We start from the raw sequence: 17,512 nt of genomic DNA, 5'->3' as shown, positions 1-17,512 counted from the left end.
GAGTATCAAGGTCAGCGAGTAAACCTCATAATGGAACTTTGCTTCTGCCATCAGCAACATGACAAAATCATACCTATACAGCTCAATGAATACTAGACATGAGATCCTCATCGGGTCTTGTCATGACACTTATTTATCCATAAATATTTCCATCTTAATTTAGACCACATTTAACAGACAAACCTGTCACCCGGAGTAAAGATTTAAGAAGCACGAGCAAAGTCTACTAATCGTGCTAGTTTGAATCCTGGCTTGGGCTCTTTCTGCATGGAGTTTGCATTTTCTCCACGTGTCTGTGTCGGTTCTCTCCAGGTGCTGCGCAGATGAGCACCAGCCTCCCAGGACTTTCTTTCTGGCATATTTTCTCAAGATTAAGATTCATTTAGGATCAACACTAAAATGTTTACACTACAGTTAAAACAGAAAATCAATAGGAACTAATAATCAGTGTAAACAAGTATTTATTTTATTATTTATCAAACTAAGAGCCAGACGCTCATGATTTAATTAAACAAAAGAATCTCACAAACAGATCTAAAGAACGATAATCATGTTATTTATACTATACTGCTACAGTTGGCTAAAAGTAGAAACTTTGTGATGAAGGCATGGATGCTCAAGAAATTTTAATCTTGGGTAGAAAAATATGACTTTGAAAGTTTCAAAGCTACCTGGATATGTGAGGCATGGAACAACTAGGTACAGAACTGGATAGAGTGTCTTTTCTGGTCTGCAATCTTACATTCACCAAACCAATGGACATCCACAACTGATGTGATCCCAAAACCCTGCTGCGCCTTGGTTCTGCTGGTGAAGAAATCCTGGACCAAACAGCTGTTGTTCCAATAGAAGGGTCACTGGGAGCTGTTGGTTTGTGTTCAGGACGCTGGATGTTTTTCTCTGGTTTCCCTCTTGGGATATGGAACTGGGTGGGATACAAAAAAAAAAAAAAAAGAAAGATGCCAAATGACACTCCAATGTTGCAGTTTTGCACAACCTTACACAAAAATAGACAAATGTAGCACAATGTGTGAAGCAATCCAAAAACATTTCTCACAGTTGAATCTAAAATGGGCTGCATGAGGATGTTAGCACCACTGCTGTCACCATCCCTAAAATATGGATTTATTCTGTATGGTCATGGGATTGTTCTTCCTGTAGTTATTTATCCTTTACAAACTCTGGGTCATTTTAAATCACCTTTCAAGACCCATTTCTATGATCTGGCTTTTAGTACAGGATGACCCAAGTGTTTTGTTTTTATTGTTGTCGTTGTTTTCATGTTTGTTTTTCTGTTTGTTTTATTTTTTTTAATATTCTATCTTTTACTCTGACATTGTTCTTCTGACATTGAGCTGTTTTGCTTGTAAAGCACTTTGTGCAGCTAGAGCTGTTGGAAATGTGCTATAGAAATACATTTGACCTTGAATGTTGGTGGTTATTCCTCTTACTGACATCAAATTTGTGATATAAAGCACACAATGATTATCACTGCTAAGGAGACAGAGCTCCAGTAGGCTGTGTGTCACAACATCGAGGGAAAGATGGAACAGGGGATGGCAATGCACTCACCACCTAATTATAATTTAGTACGATTTCCCTTATTACCCACTTGAGACAGCAACCCTCTATGAATGCGGAGGTCCACTTGTAACCAAGCTTCACACCTGCCTCACGTTCAGACACGTCTTGGACCAGGAGCTCCAAAATTGGTGACGCACTTTGTTCCTGTCCTCCATCAGCCCTCTTGGTAAAATCACCAGCTATTTTAAAAATGTGTCCTAAATATCTGTATGCTGATGAGTAGCAGCAGGTCTGATAGTGTAAGACAAGTTGGACTACAAACCTCAACATTAATATTTAAAGACAGCTCTAAGCAAATAGATTTTTAACCTTGGTATAAAGGAACTCATGGTTTCAGCACTTTTACAGTCCTCTGGGAGTTTGTTCCCAATAAATGGAGCATACGAGCTAAATGCTGCTTCTCCATGTTTGGTTCTGGTTCTGCAGAGCAGGCTGGAGCCAGACGACCTTAATGGTCTGGAGGGTTGATACACTGATAACAAGTCTGCAATATATTTAGGTTCTAAGCCATTCAGGGATTTATAGACTAACAGAAGGATTTTAAAGTCTATTCTCTGAGATACAGGGAGCCAGTGTAAGGACTTTAGAACTGGGGTTTTGTGCTCTACTTTCTTAGTCTTAGTGAGGATGCAGGTAGCAGTGTTCTGAATCAGCTGCAGCTGTCTGATCCACTTTTTAGTCAGGCCTGTAAAAACACCGTTGCAGTAATCAATTCTACTAAATATAAACGCATGGATTAGTTTTTCCAGATCCTGCTGAGACATCAGTCCTTTAATCCTAGAAATGTTCTTCAGGTGATAGAAAGCCAACCTTGTAATTGTCTTTAGATGCTTTTGGAGGTTCAGATCTGAGTCCATCACTACTCCCAGATTTCGGGAGTGGTTTCTAGCTGAAGCAGCTGAAGCTTTTGACTTCTCCTCTATCGGCCCAAAAATTATTAATTCAGTTTTGTTTTTATTCAACTGTAGAAATTTTTGCCACATCCATGCATTGATTTCTTCTAAGCATTTACTCAGCGCTTAAATGGGTTCATAGTCATAGTCAAGTCAGTTGTTGAACCGTTCGACCAGTCAATGTTTCTTAGAAGTCATTCCAGACTTTGGTCAAAAACTGTTTTTATCACAAGTTAAGACCAGTTCTGTCCAATTCTGATCTTGAATTCGCGATTCATGCTTTTATTTCTTCTCGTTTGGATTATTGCAACTCTTGTTTTAGTTAAAGTTGCTCTTAGTTGTATCCAAATGGTCTAAAATGCTGCAACGAGGCTTTTAAGAGGATCTAGCAGAACATTACTCTTATTTTAGCCTCCCTTGACTGGCTACCCATCAAACTTTGAATAGATTTTCAAATTTCAGTATTGACTTTTAGAGGCTTGAAAACTGCTAAACTGTTGTGCCCCCACACCCTTGGTTGCACCCTTTGGTCCTCAGGTTCTCATGGTTCTGAAGACCGGCTTTCAAACCAGAGGAGACTTGTCATTTCAAGATGTTGCTCCAACACTGTGGGATAATCTTCCTCTGTCTCTTCATGTGGCCGAGTCTGTTGATTCTTTCCAAAAGCAGCTGAAGACAATTCTATCTACACAAGCTTTTTCTATTAACTGGGCTTCAATTGCTTTTTTTATTATTTTATTTGATATTGTTTTAATTTGTGTGTACTGTTTCTGGTGTCTTTTGTGAAGCACTTTGTGATTTTATCTGTGAAGGGTGCTATATAAAAAAGTGTATTCTTCTTTGAAAAAAGCCCTGCTGATTGCAAGAAAGTTGCAGCTTCCATCCTTCTTTAAAGATATCTACCCACACAATGTTACTAAGAACAGGGCTTTTAATATCTCTTCCATGTTTTATCTAAGAAGAACATAGGGACATCATTTTAAGCTCTGCTGAGCTACCGCACTGCCACTACAGGTAGAAATATTTCCCTCTGCCTGTCAAGTGTGTCTCAGGGTCTTCATGATGCAGCTATGAGGCCTTCACAGCTGTTCTTATACTGAAATTAAATTTCACACAACAGGAGGTTTTTACTTGAAAAGAAGATGTTTTAAAAACTATGTATCCTTTTCTTCCCACTACACAAAGATATATTACTTTGTGACAGACAGACAGACAGAAAGACAGACAGACAGACAGACAGACAGACAGACAGACAGACAGACAGACAGACAGACAGACAGACAGACAGACAGACAGACAGACAGACAGACAGACAGACAGACAGACAGACAGACAGACAGATAGATAGATAGATAGATAGATAGATAGATAGATAGATAGATAGATAGATAGATAGATAGATAGATAGATAGATAGATAGATAGATAGATAGATAGATAGATAGATAGATAGAATGGGCAATATTAAACCACCATCGTCCACATTCCCATTTGAAAATGAGAAATCACCAGCATTAAACATGTAAGAACAAGTAGGAACTTTCTTGGCTCATCCAGACTAATTATATACTGCTTTGTGAGGAGTCATTAGGTACATAATTAACTATCTATTAGTATGAAGAAAGAAACCATTCATAATATCTCTCCTAAAAAGGGCTTACTCCTTTCGCTTAACTCATAAAGTATCGTTCCATAATCATTCCTCCCAACAATTAATAAGAATCTTGATCAAGCTTCACATTTTTCACACGTACATCACCCCAGCTGAGGTTATCACGGTGGTGACGCCATTCGCTGTATTTGATGGATGCAGAATTAATACAACTCCGGTTTTAAAGTGTCTCTCTTCCGTGAACAGGAGGTGTTTGCGAAGTAAAACTTGGTACACACGCATCAGCTGGCAAAGAGCATCGCCAAACAACAATGTGCATCAGCAAACTCCAATTAAATCTTTGTAATGAAAGAGACTACATCGACGCAATTTCTGCGGCGAGGCATGCAGATGCACAATGTTGGGGAAGGGGCGGGGGTTGTTGCGGAGGTTATGACTATAACAAATGTCCCAACCTGGCAGAAGAGTGATGGCATGGATATATGTTCTCACTGCTGTGGAATATCTTGCAGCTTTTCTTTTTAGTATTCTAGACCATTCTGTCCCTTCACCAATCTGTCCCATACTGCCTTTCAAGCATTTCCTCTGGGACTCATGCTGTGCTAGCAAGGCCTTTCTCTCTTCTTTTTTTTTTTTTTTTTTTTTTTTATACACACAAGCATATACACCCACACACCCACATGCACACACACACACACACACACACACACACACACACACACACACACACACACACACACACACACACACACACACACACAGACTGTGGTGACTGCGTGGAGAAGTGAGCTGTCTGCAGAGGGTTGGATTCTTGGTGCCGGTCCAAAAATGTGTCACTCGGGACACGCATGGCCTGCTGGAGGCAGGAATTCTGTCGCTAATGGGCCCCGCAGCCGTCGGCACCACCTGGGGATATGGGAGACGGGGTGGATGGATGGGGGAGGACTGAGGAGGCTGGGAGGAAAGGGAGACGGGAGAGAGGAGGGAGTGTGTGCAGCACAATGTGTGACTAATACATACAAGGGAAAAATATCTATCTATCTATCTATCTATCTATCTATCTATCTATCTATCTATCTATCTATCTATCTATCTATCTATCTATCTATCTATCTATCTATCTATCTATCTATCTATCTATCTATCTATCTATCTATCTATCTATCTACTTACTTTTTATTTGTAATTCATTTAGATCATTGCGAAATCAACAAAAGAAAGTGTGGCATGCAAATGCGGTTCTTTCCCTTTAATCTGATATCCCTCATTCAAGTTTGTGGAGAAGAAACAAGACGGTGATCCGGTCAAATCAGAGCAAACACATCACCCTGAACGCACCATCACCCCAACGCGACATGGTGGCGGCAGTATGATACGGTACGATTCTTCAGCAGGGGCAGGAACGCTGGCCAAAGTTTGCGGAAAGATGGACGGAAATAAGTCTCTACCTGTCCGTCCGTCCTTCCGTCTATTAATGAATCTTTTAATCCAAAGGAAGCAAGATGAGACTATCACTATCCACATTCTATTAAACATAAACCAAGTTGTTTGTCTCTCAATACGTTCTTTGAACTTTTGCAATTAATATGTTTAGAAGGAAAAGTCAACATTTCTTCCCCGCCATGAAAGGCAGCTTATAAAAAATGTGAAGGCATAAACAGGCAAGGCAGGTGTTGACGATGCAAATGAAACGGATGACAGATGGTGAGCCTCGCAATTGCTCACTGTGCAGATAATGGATGGAGGTAATCAAATTCCTCTGAGGCTTCAGGACTTTCTTCAGAACTTTCCCATCAATTGCACGATCAAATGGCAGGGTCTTCGATTGCGGCAACCCTCCTACCTCAAAAGGGAGCGGTTACAAAGGAGTTACAAGGTTTTATTTTCTCAAGTTTCCACGCTAACGCGGGTATTAGATGTGTCTCGGGACAAGGATCCAAACCGCCCAAAGGATCATTCAGGTGTTTTGTCTCCGGCAAAATAGATGTGTTTATGACAGATCGGATAAAGTTTTGCAGTAAAGTGCAGCAACGAGATCAGCAGCAGGCCAGCAAACCCAGCGTGCTCGCCGAAGTCGTTTCCCATTCAAGCAAAACGCTGCTTTTCATGCTCTGTGATCAGACGTTTCATAAATTTATTCACTTATGGTGTGTGAGAGCTGTAAGTTCACAAAAGAGGATCATGAAACAAAGCGTGTGATGTGTTTTGTCTTTTACACTCTCGCTGAAGGGAAACGGGCCGTGCTTTGTGTAAACTCCCCCATCAGTGTGATGACAGTCATTTGATTTTCATATGAAGGTCAGTTTTATGGTCCATTTGTGTTCGGTGGTCGTTTTGCATCGATGGATGCTTCGTAACAAAAAGGGTCAGGCAGCAAAGCGCAATAAATGTGCTTTTATGAGTGAAATGTGTGATTACAATGCACCGCGTCTTCTCTCTGGAGAAGTTAATTTATCAACTCGGAAAACACGATGCGTGGTGTTGGATGAGATCTGAGGATTCCAGTTATCAGAAACCATTTCCTTGCCACATCTCTCAAGAGAAGAAATATTACTGTAATCGCTTTCTTTCACACTTCAGGCTAATGTAACAGCTTTAAGTGTCACACATATGTCTGCAAAAAAAAAAAAAAAAAAACGCGTAGGAGAAAGCATGGCAGAGCCAAAGTTTGTTCAATATCACAAGTTTTGTACATGTCAGGTGATTTTGTTATTTTCTTGAGATGTGATAACTGCTATTTGAGAATCTTTGTAGAGAGGAACATATTGATTTTGTAAAAGCTGTGAAAGCATTTTTGCTTGGCATTCCCTTTGGATGCTGGTGGGAATATTGCATATAAACAATGAAGCCATTAATTCAAAACAGAGCACAAAGAGGACAACACAAAAGCAGAATGAAAAAGGTATTTTATTTTATCTGTGTTTTGCTATATAAGGTGTGTTTATGTGTTTGATAAAGTGTTATGTTTTTGGAAATGGGGATTGTGAAGCACTATTTTGTGTTCTATTAGTTGAGTAATTATTATTTCCCTTTTTTGGTTTTTGGTTTTGTTTGTTTGGGTTTTTGTGGTTGTTTTTGATTTGTTTTTTTGGTCTCAGTTGGTTCACATGAAACTATGCAGCATTTGATTTGTCCTGCCTAGACAGCGCAGATGAAAAAGGGGTGTGAAAACTCAATTTTCCGGTCATTTATATAATCTAACCAGTGGGAAATTGACTCTCAATGGATGCTTGTTCAATTATTTATTGATCTCATTTTACAGTCAAAAAGTATTCATATTTTGTATCTATGTAGGGTTTTAATGTGTTTTGAATATTTCACAAACGTCCATTATGGTTTCCGATTGCTGCTTTTTTTATTTATTTTTTTTATAAAGCTGTTTTCACTTTTGTGGAAGCTGTTTGTACATTTCTGCCTTTGTGGTCGTACCTTCTTTCTCCACTGATATCATGATTTTCCAACTATGATAAGTTAGTCTCGGTTTCTGTACAGCACCTCTGAATGGAGGCGAAGAATAAGTTTAAGAAGTACAATGTTTTCTTTCCTCCAAATTTTCCGGTTCTTCCCTGCCCTGCCAGACCAAGCGCGCACGCACGCACGCACGCACGCACACACACACACACACACACACACACACACACACACACACACACACACACACACACACACACACACACACACACACACACACACACAGCCAAGTGAGTGTAATTAACTTTTCCAAACTCATTTGGATCCTCTAGCCTTCAGTTGTCTTAGCTTGTGAGAAATTCCCAATTAACCGCATCCCAACAAAATCACAAAACAACTCTATGTGAATTTTTTAATGAATTCCTTTGTCTCTCGCTGGCCCAGATGAGGCATGAGAAAGGCACATGTACGGTGAGCATATTAGTTAGGCGAGCCCATGTGATGGTGCCCGTTCACGGCTGACGGAGCGTTGGTATCCTCGGGCATCGCTGCCAAGCTGCCAGTCTGTGCCGTCACACCTTGCTGCCTTTAAAGATTGCCCTGCAGAGACGGGGAGGGGGTACAGAGGGCCTCGCGGTTTTTAACAGCGCGCAGTCTGCCAGCCCAGGAGGGTTTACGACTCAGGATTGGTGCCAAGAACTGCCCACCAGAGAGATGGGGGGTGGGGGACAGGGATGCAAAGAAATATGGGTTTGGAGCACAAGCACAGACATAAATTCAGTCCTGGATCAGTTGCATTCCTGCAAGGTATCTGTGTATGGACATGCTCGTGTGTAAACTCTTTATTCATCAGTGTGCTTTAGGAAGGGCAGCTGGGACAAATGGAAAAGAGTGTATACAACAAAACTATATGTCAAATTAATTCATCAAGCTTTTGTATGACACGCTTAAGGAAGGAAGGCAGTGTGTGTGCACATTATAATGTAGCTCTAACACCATCTACACACACACATACATACACACACACACACACACACACACTTTGCCTTTTCTCAGTAATCCACACAAATGGCAGTGGATGGCAGAATGTAAATGAGCTGGTTATTACACAGCAACGTTCATCAAGCTGAGCTGGAAAGACTTCAATGGCCCTGATGAATATGCATGCAAATTTGTTAATTAAGTTAATTATTCTGCAGAAAATTCATTTGTCTTCCCAAGGACATTTCTGCAATGATTTTAACATGTTTCCACCATTAGTCATGCACGGCGCTATTGAAAATCGCTCCTGTTCACCTTTTTTGGAAAGTTGAGGCAACGGATAGAAGATTGAGCAGACACAAACGAGGGACACGATTGACAAGATGACCAGAGGAAAACGTGTTAGGAGCTTGGAGTGAGGTCGGAGGTAGATGGCAGCTGGTGCAGCCTGAGGATACTGAAGGACGAGCCAAAAAGTGGGGTCTGCAGGGTATGAGCTCAGAGTGCTTAGGTCCGAGATCCAAGATGAAAATGTTTGGATTTTTCAGTATGATAAGCCTTTTTAATGAAGAGGCCTGTCACAGGTATGTTATTTTAGCCTGTTCGTGTGGGAATGTAGACAGAAATGCTGATTTTAGTGGAAGCTTAATTAAAAATGTATTCCATGCTATGTAGGGGCATTTATATAAATTAGAACATCTAAGGTTGATGTATTTCAGTAATTTAGTTCAAAAATCAAAACTCGTATAATCTATACAGATTCATTACGCACACAGTGACACACTTCAGATATTGACATCAGTTAATATTGATCGGTATGGCTTACAGTTTACAAAAAAAAAAAAGCTTACAAAAAAAACAATTATTCCTAACCGTTTCTTAAAGTTTTTTATATCACATGAGAAGTCATTTAAAAAGAAAATAAAAAAAAACAGGACACCTTACCATAGTGATGTACGGTGAAGTATTTGTACTCAAACCTTAGTTTGAGTACATCAACATTGAGTTCTTTCTTCCGCACAACTTTCCGTATAGCGCCCTGTAAATGGCCTTCTCCCAAGCGATGACCTGTGAAGACTTACCCTCTGTGTGGCGAATTTTAATGACAGTCTGCTGGACAGTTTTCAAGTCAGCAATCCTTTCGACCATTGTGTTGCAATGATATTTGCACAACATGTATATGGCGTCATTATTATTATAATTATTCCTGATTCTATGTAATATTGACATTTTGGAGAGACATTTTACTTTTCAGTTTTCATTAGCTGTAGGGCATAATCATCGGAATCAATAATTCAAACACAATAGCATGTGTGTAATAAATCTAAATAAAACATGCTGAATAAAATATGATATTCAAATTTACTAAGTTGTACCTTCATCAGGTTGCATAATATATGTGTTTTTGTATTAAAATAAAGAACTTAAAACAAATATACACCCTAATAACACATCTGTCATGTCATAAACAGTCAAATATATATATATGTATATACATATATATACATATATATATATATATATGTATATATATGTATATACATATATATACATATATATATATATATATATATATATATATATATATATATATATATATATATATATATATATGTGTGTGTGTGTGTGTGTGTGTGTCTGTATGTATTGTTAGCCCATGACAACAGCACCTTCATTTATATTTTTATACAGCAGAACTCTGTAGTTCATCGTGTAGTTTAGTCACGACTATAAGCATATTTCTCTATATTTTTTACTATTAAATATAACCTGTAGCATTAAATATGTACCTGTAGCCATGCACTAAAAAAATTCTCTACATTTTTGACAATAAACGAGCAAAACTTTATCTATATCTCTTTAGGTGTTTTAGTTTTGTTTATGGTATTATGCATTTATTTTCATCATGCAAAGAAAGCAAACACATAGAAGAAGTAAAAAAGGGACCTAAATATCAGACTTTTAAACCTATTATATCCAAGTTATAGCCCCGAGCTAGAGAGTCAAAGGGTCTAGAGGGGCTAACAGATGATGTCGCTCTGATTTAAACCTTAGCTGTATTGGCGCTAATGGTTTTACTACAATTGAAGTGTGCTGACAGACGAAAGCCAAAACATTTGCAGGGAATGTTTTCATAAATCAATTTAAGCATTCATACATTTTATAAGCAGTCCCCCAGGTCGACTGCATATGAATGCATTGGTGTGACAGGGACTTTATGGAGATCTAACTTTTTTATTTCCGTTTCAATACCAATTGTTCTTTAATAAATTATTCTGGTTAATAAACAAATAATAAGCCCTATTTTGATGTGTCACTCAATTAAGACTGATGCGCTTTTTAGACCACTTTTAAAACATTGTTGCACCTTTGTGAAACTTAAATTGCAACTTTACTGTACATTTTTTACACCTACATTGCACCTTTGCTACACTTGTAATTCAACTGTGTTGCAGATTTGTTACACCCGTATTTCACCTTTGTAGCATCTTTATTATACATATATCGTAACTTTTATTACACCTTTGTAGCAACTATATTGTATCTTTGTTAAACCCATATTGCAACTTTGTTGCAGCTTTGCTACACCTTTATTGCATCTTTGTTTCAACTTAGTTACACATATGTGCATCTTACACCTAACACTTTTGTAGCAGCTTTTGTAGCAGCTTTGTAATACCTATATTGCACTTCTGCTGGGCCTGTTTTGTACTTGTATGGCACAGTTTCTCAAGTCAAACCATATAAAATCTTGAGTCATCAACAAACGTGAATCGATACTTTGAGCAAGCTCAAGGAAACTGTAGTTCATATCATACTTTCTAGTGTTTTAAAAGAATGCCTTGATGGTGCTTCTGTTTGGTTTGTTTGAATGAGCAACAATAGCATAATAAGGTTCAAATTTATTTTGTGACACAGTATAGATGCTGTGGAAAACGTAACAAAGAGCTAAGGACCACTAGCTGGCCCTTTAACTCTCGACATGCCTAATACAAAACAGGGAGAAAATTACTTAAGGGCAATTGTGGGGATAAGAAGTAAATGTTGAGTAAACTTTAGTTAAAAAGGAAAAATTTAATTCCATGTACCATCTTAGATCTTCCATCTAACCAGCCTGTTAATTTAGTTGAACCGTTACCAGGGAAACGTAGTCCACAGAGCTGACCCAAAGCTTTACATGACCCTGCACAGAGTATGATTTGTGAACTTTTTAATGATCACACTTAATTATATCTCATCTTTAAATCGTCCAACAGTGGTGCAATAATGGCACAGAATTCGTCCTGTAACCAACAGGTTGCCCGCTCTGACTGTCTCAGGTGTTGTGTCCTTGCGCAAGACACTTCACCTGTATTGCCCGATGGCCGTGGTCAGAGGGTCAGGTGGAACCGATTGTTTGGCAGCCTCACTTCCGTCAGTCTGCCTCAAGGCAGCTGTGGCTACAATGTAGCTCACCGCTGTCAGGGTGTGAATGTGTGAGTGAATGGCTGAATGTAGTGTAAAGTGCTTTGGGGTCCTCAAGATTTGATAAAGTGCTGTACAAGCATAGGGCATTTACAGTTCACCATGTTTAAAGGTTTGTGCACTGTACATCCAACATGACCAGTCTTATGGTTTTAGACTGGAAAGTAATCAATAAAATCTGTACACATTATGATAGAATAATTGACTGTGCTTGTCTAAGTAAAATTTTATTAAAATTAAATTCTTTATTTTTAGAGAAATTCTGAACTTCAAAAACTAGCTGGGAATTAGGGGAAGAAATGATCAATTTGCATTAATGTTAATGATATATTATTTTTTCTGAAAATATACATTTGTGAATTTGACAATTCAGGTTCTTCTGGGGAACTTAATCAGCTGCTTAGTTAACTTGTGCCTCTGGCTGTGTCCATAAAGATGCCTGTAGATGCACACAATAGTCATTTGAAGGTAGTTATGGTTGATTAAACAGGCAAACTGAGGCCCACTTTCATTATAGGAAAAGTCTGAACAGGACATTAAGACCCCAAACTAAGCATTGTTTTCTTGGCTTAAGAGAGACAGTGAATGATTGATGCAACATTGTAATAAATGTGGAGTCCATATACATCCCGTGTATGGTGAGTACAGTTCTTGTTGTTTCATTGTTATAAATAAAATCCTTTCTGAAAAGGACCTCTGAGAACCTCTTTGCAAAACAGCAGTAAACATCAACTTTTAGGTGCATGCCTACCATTGAAATTGTTGACAGTCACATTTCCATCTGGACGACCTTTGGGACAGCACAGGTGCAGTCTCTGGCTTAGGTGCAAGATATTCTGGGATTCACCAAGTTAGCAAGACTGCTAGAGAGGTGGAGACTGGCAGGGGACAATTCCAGGAAGCCAATTTCCCCTGCACAGTGAATGCTTACCAAGAGCTGGATGCAACAACACACACTGAATGTTTGCCAGCAGTGTGGAAAGACAAAGGAGCAATAAAGGAGGTCAGCAACACTTTGGACATTAGAATAGTGTTTTATAAAATTCCTCTGTTATCAGTATGCTAATACAAAACAAGATAACACAAACCAATCAACCTGTAATTTGTTACTAAACAAGAAGTTCGTCCCTTTTTTAGGGCAATCTGTGGTGATTTTCACTTACAGTTGTAACATTCGATGTGTTTTTTTTAGGTAGTGAAACAGGAGATCATCTCCTGGTCTCTTGGTACAGGTTATGGTAAATGTGATTTATTTGTGGTTGATGGGCGTAACTGGAAGGGCCTCAGTCAAACTTAGGTCGGGTTTGATGGCAAGCAAATAATTTAATTGACTTAATCACAGAATGTGTTTTGCTTTACCTTCAAATTTTTAAATCCATGCTTTTTAATAAATAAAGAGCTGATATTTACTTGTAAAGGCAAGGGTTGTGGGGGAGTGGTGGCCCAGTGGTTAGAGCGCATTGCTTGTGGCTTGGAGAGGCTGCAAAGTTCTGGGTTCAAATCCCACAAATTGCTCTTAGGCACCGCACAGTGACACCCCACTGCATCCCTCAGGGATGGTTTAAACATGGAGGAAGTTTCACTGTGATGTATGGGATATTGCAATGACAATAAAGATGATGATTATTTTAGAAAAGGTAATTTCTCTACTTTACTCAGCTAGTACTGCAGTGATTTCCAGAGTACGTCAGTATACTCTAAACTTAGTCAGGTCAGAAAAGTTGGGCCAGCTAATTGTGTTATGCTTACAAGATCACATGACAAAATAAAATCTATTAAGTCATAATTTTTCAGATGCAGTGTACACAAAATGTGACTTGTTTTTAAAAGAAATGTACATAATATGAGTTCAGCTTAGGCTTGTTTGTTGTATTAAAAGTACCTTTTGATAGCAACATTTAAGCAAGTATTAAAAATACTTTACATTAAGCCCACATTTCCGTATAAAACATTTTTTCTGATCTGGTGTAATATTCTAATCTTAAATCTTGCGTTTTTATTAGCTGTAACCTGAAACTGATCATATTTAACAGAAAAAAGGCTTCAAATCAGTCTGAGTCCATTTAATCAATATTTTTGGTTTCACTTAGTGAACTGTGTAACTGAAATAAATACACTTCTGAATAATATCCTAATTTATTGAATATGACTTTATATCATTCGTGAACCTTGGTGGTCAAGTTCAGGGCTTATTCTATGATATCTTAAAATTTGGCATCACTGTAAGAAGTGAGAGCTTTCAGTGTTTTGAGGGTCCTGTGCAGCCACTTAGTTTGCTTTGCCCCTGCTGCAGGGTGAGATGCATGTTTGATCTAGTATACAGACTATTTGTGGCTGTGTACAAAGTAAGGTTGTTTAAAAAAAACAATAAATAAGAAAATTGTATCATAAATAACTAAGCCAAAAGCTTTGCAAAAATGTTGTCTACTGAAAAGTTATAATTTTTTTCATTAGGCATATGATTACATTTTCAGAAAGCCTTTATTTAGTTAGTCTTCATTTTGTAAACACTGAACATTAACAATGGAAAAAAAGTAAGGTAATTAAAAGAAACTTTGAGCTTGTCTGATTACATATTTTTTTAGCTGTTGTTCTGTTTGTTTTTTTGTGTTAATCATGTCCCAATAAGTTTTTTTAATGACTTGCAAAGTATGAAACTGAAATGAAATACTTGTTAATGAACAAAGAAAATGAACTTTCAAAAAAAATGAGAAATTCTGAATAAAGTTTAGAGCGAAAACAAGCCAGATGGGGAAAAATTTAAGAGAAACATCAGGCCGCACTGTTTGATTCACCAAATGGCCACTTTTTAACTGATGCAGGAAAGCTCAGACTGAATATCCAGATGTCTGATTTCTTAATTAAGTCTCAACTGTTGTTAATCACTAAGCTTTTTTTTCCTATCTGACAACAGCAGGTAAATAGAGGAGGATGACCCTAAGATATAGAGAGATGACGATCTGACGACAGGCTGCAGTTGTTCTTCATGGTTTGTGACTGAAAACGCACCAGGAGCCCAAAAACTTGTTCATGAAATTCACAGCAGAGGAACTATATGTGTATGGACCAATAACTTCTTGTCAGTTCTGTAAGTGCATGTGCAATAAGACGGAACAGTGAAATGTAAATAAATGCTTTAATCCAGTACAAGATGCCATCTAGTGGTAAACTACTGTATTACAGTGGAAATGGGTAACCCATGATGCTTCTTCAAGTCAAGTTTTGGATTTTTGTTTGTTCATTTTTTTTAATAGATTTGAATATATATTTTTCTGACAAAGTCCTGATTGAGCAGAATGTTTGCATCTTTTGCTCTCATGTTTTTTCTTTCTTCATTTTTAAATTGTTTCAAATTTCCTGCAACAAACTTGATCCCAACGCCAGTGTGCGCTGCATCAGTGAAATTACATATATGTCAGGGTTTGCCACGAGAGGATTAAGTTGTCACTAAATGTCGAATGAAACAGTTGTTTGGAAAGATCGGGCTGCCACACTTAATCGATTTGCGTGCATTTTCCTGACAGTCCAGATTAACAAGCAATAAGACTTTATTAGCGACACGAACAGAGCACGCACACACATTTCACGCGTTTTGAAAGGCATCAATTAAGTTCACATATGGTCAGAGTAATTATCGTTACAGATAACTGAAATTAAAGGGGAGCATTCGATGTGCGAGTTGCCTGGGAGAAAAGAAGCGGAATGGAAGGAATTTTAAGGCAATGAAAGGCTAGTAGCACCAACTACATAAAGGGAAGAAGAAAAAAAACAACAACAGCTGTTTTGCTTGTGGCTAAAAAGACGAGTGAACAACAACATCATTTGCTGAGAAATTAAACTCAGAGATAGGAATGCACTGACTCAAAAGAAGTAGGGCGCTTTGGAATTGTTTGTTAAGCACGGTCTCTACAGGATTAAGTGTCTATTTCGTGTTTGATCTGTTCTTTCTAGCCTGTGATGTGATATGTCATAGTGTAAAAGCGGTTTAATCACTTCTTTTAACTAATAAATGTTAAGTACCTCGCAAAAGTGCTAAACTATGAACTTTTTCATATTTATCACTGTCCCCACTGGATGATGCTCCCACCACCATGTTTCATAATAAGGATTATGTGCTGACCTTTGTGCCGTGTCCGTTGCCCTTCATGGTGCTGGTTATTCGCTGGTGTTTTCTTGCGAGCCTGGAACGTCTTCACAGAACAGCTTTTTTTTGCACAGAGATGAAATTTTATTCAGGTGGAATTGGGTGGAACGTGTCAGAGCAAAGGCTGATAAATGTAAATATTCTAAAAATGTAAGTGAAATCACGAATCCCCAAATCCACCTTTCACTTCTCAGTGCTGCACTGCTGTGGTTTGGTTTACATTAGATCCCAGCGAAGTAAAATAACGTGGCAAAAAAATCAAAAAGCAGAGTTTGAATACCATACAGAGAAACCTAAGAGTGAAGCTTTCAGTCAATCATAGGTCATTATCGTTAAGGCAGAACAAGCCTCTTTATTGTACTTGGCTTTAAATACGGCTTTGAACAGTAAGTGTCAGATTTTACACATCCAGTTAAAATCCAACACAAAGCTCTTTCCTGGCAGAGAATGTGTGAGCACCACTGCGACTGCTCTGCCCTTGACTTGTATCCATTCATCCAAGCGTGCTGGATGGTTTAGTTAATTAAGCTTAATCTAGCCCCAGAGATATGACTGCTGTTACAGAGACCCACTGAGCTGTCCCTGAACACCCCTCTTCGGACCCCCCGTCCCCAGACGTTGAGCCATCGGGGCCTTATGCAGCCAAGTTTGAGTACACTCACGGGTTTTCTAGTGAAATACATAGCAGGCGATAAAGATAATTTTCCCAGAGAAATAAAAAAAAAAGAAAATTGTACGCCTAGGATAGCATACATAAAAATAATGCACAGTGACAGACTTTCTGACTTGACACAAGTGAATTTCCTAATGTAGAATTACGACTTGCGACTTTGTATAAGTGTAGTACAGCAGATGCCTCACATATAGCATTAATGTAACAAAAGATTGAAACCAACGCTCAATAAAAAACAAAGATTGAGGCGCACAAAATGTTGAGCTTTTTTTTTCTAGTGTGGATAGCTCTATCTCTCAGGAGAGAGCTGTGTAGGTGAAGGGGCGGAGTGATATTACACCAGTATTTATACGCCAGTGATATTTAGTCCAGTGTGTCCTATATGTGGACAAAGACACACGTTAATTCACTGCACTCTTGTGTACTGGCTCTGTGGCGCAATGGATAGCGCATTGGACTTCTAGCTCTGCTCAAAGGAAGCGATTCAAAGGTTGTGGGTTCGAGTCCCACCAGAGTCAAGCTTTTGGGGGGGAGTGCTCTTGCACAGTGAGAAGGTTGCAAGAACCCTGTTTGAACCCCACAGGCTGTGGCTCCCTGAGCAAAACCCTTAGCACCAGATTGCTCCCTGGGTGCTGTGATACTTCCCCGCAGCTCCCTAAGGTTAAAAGGGTTAAATCCAGGACACAATTTTCATTGGAATGTGCAATGAAAGACAAAGATTTCTTCTGATGCTGACTGGTGCATTTCTCC

General features: G+C 38.7%; 1 non-coding gene across 1 annotated transcript; it reads left to right on the top strand.

Annotated features, from left to right (window-relative positions):
• Positions 1-17,188: 17,188 nt before the first annotated feature.
• trnar-ucu lies at positions 17,189-17,280 on the top strand. The gene is given in 2 exon segments: positions 17,189-17,225; positions 17,245-17,280. It is a non-coding gene; the product is annotated as a tRNA-Arg (tRNA).
• The last annotated feature ends 232 nt before the right edge of the window (positions 17,281-17,512 follow it).

The sequence above is a fragment of the Fundulus heteroclitus genome, chromosome 6 (assembly GCF_011125445.2).
Source record: "Fundulus heteroclitus isolate FHET01 chromosome 6, MU-UCD_Fhet_4.1, whole genome shotgun sequence".
In the NCBI taxonomy this organism is placed as follows: Eukaryota; Metazoa; Chordata; class Actinopteri; order Cyprinodontiformes; family Fundulidae; genus Fundulus; species Fundulus heteroclitus.
Note: the sequence above shows the minus strand (reverse complement) of the source record. Positions and strands in the feature narration are given on the sequence as shown.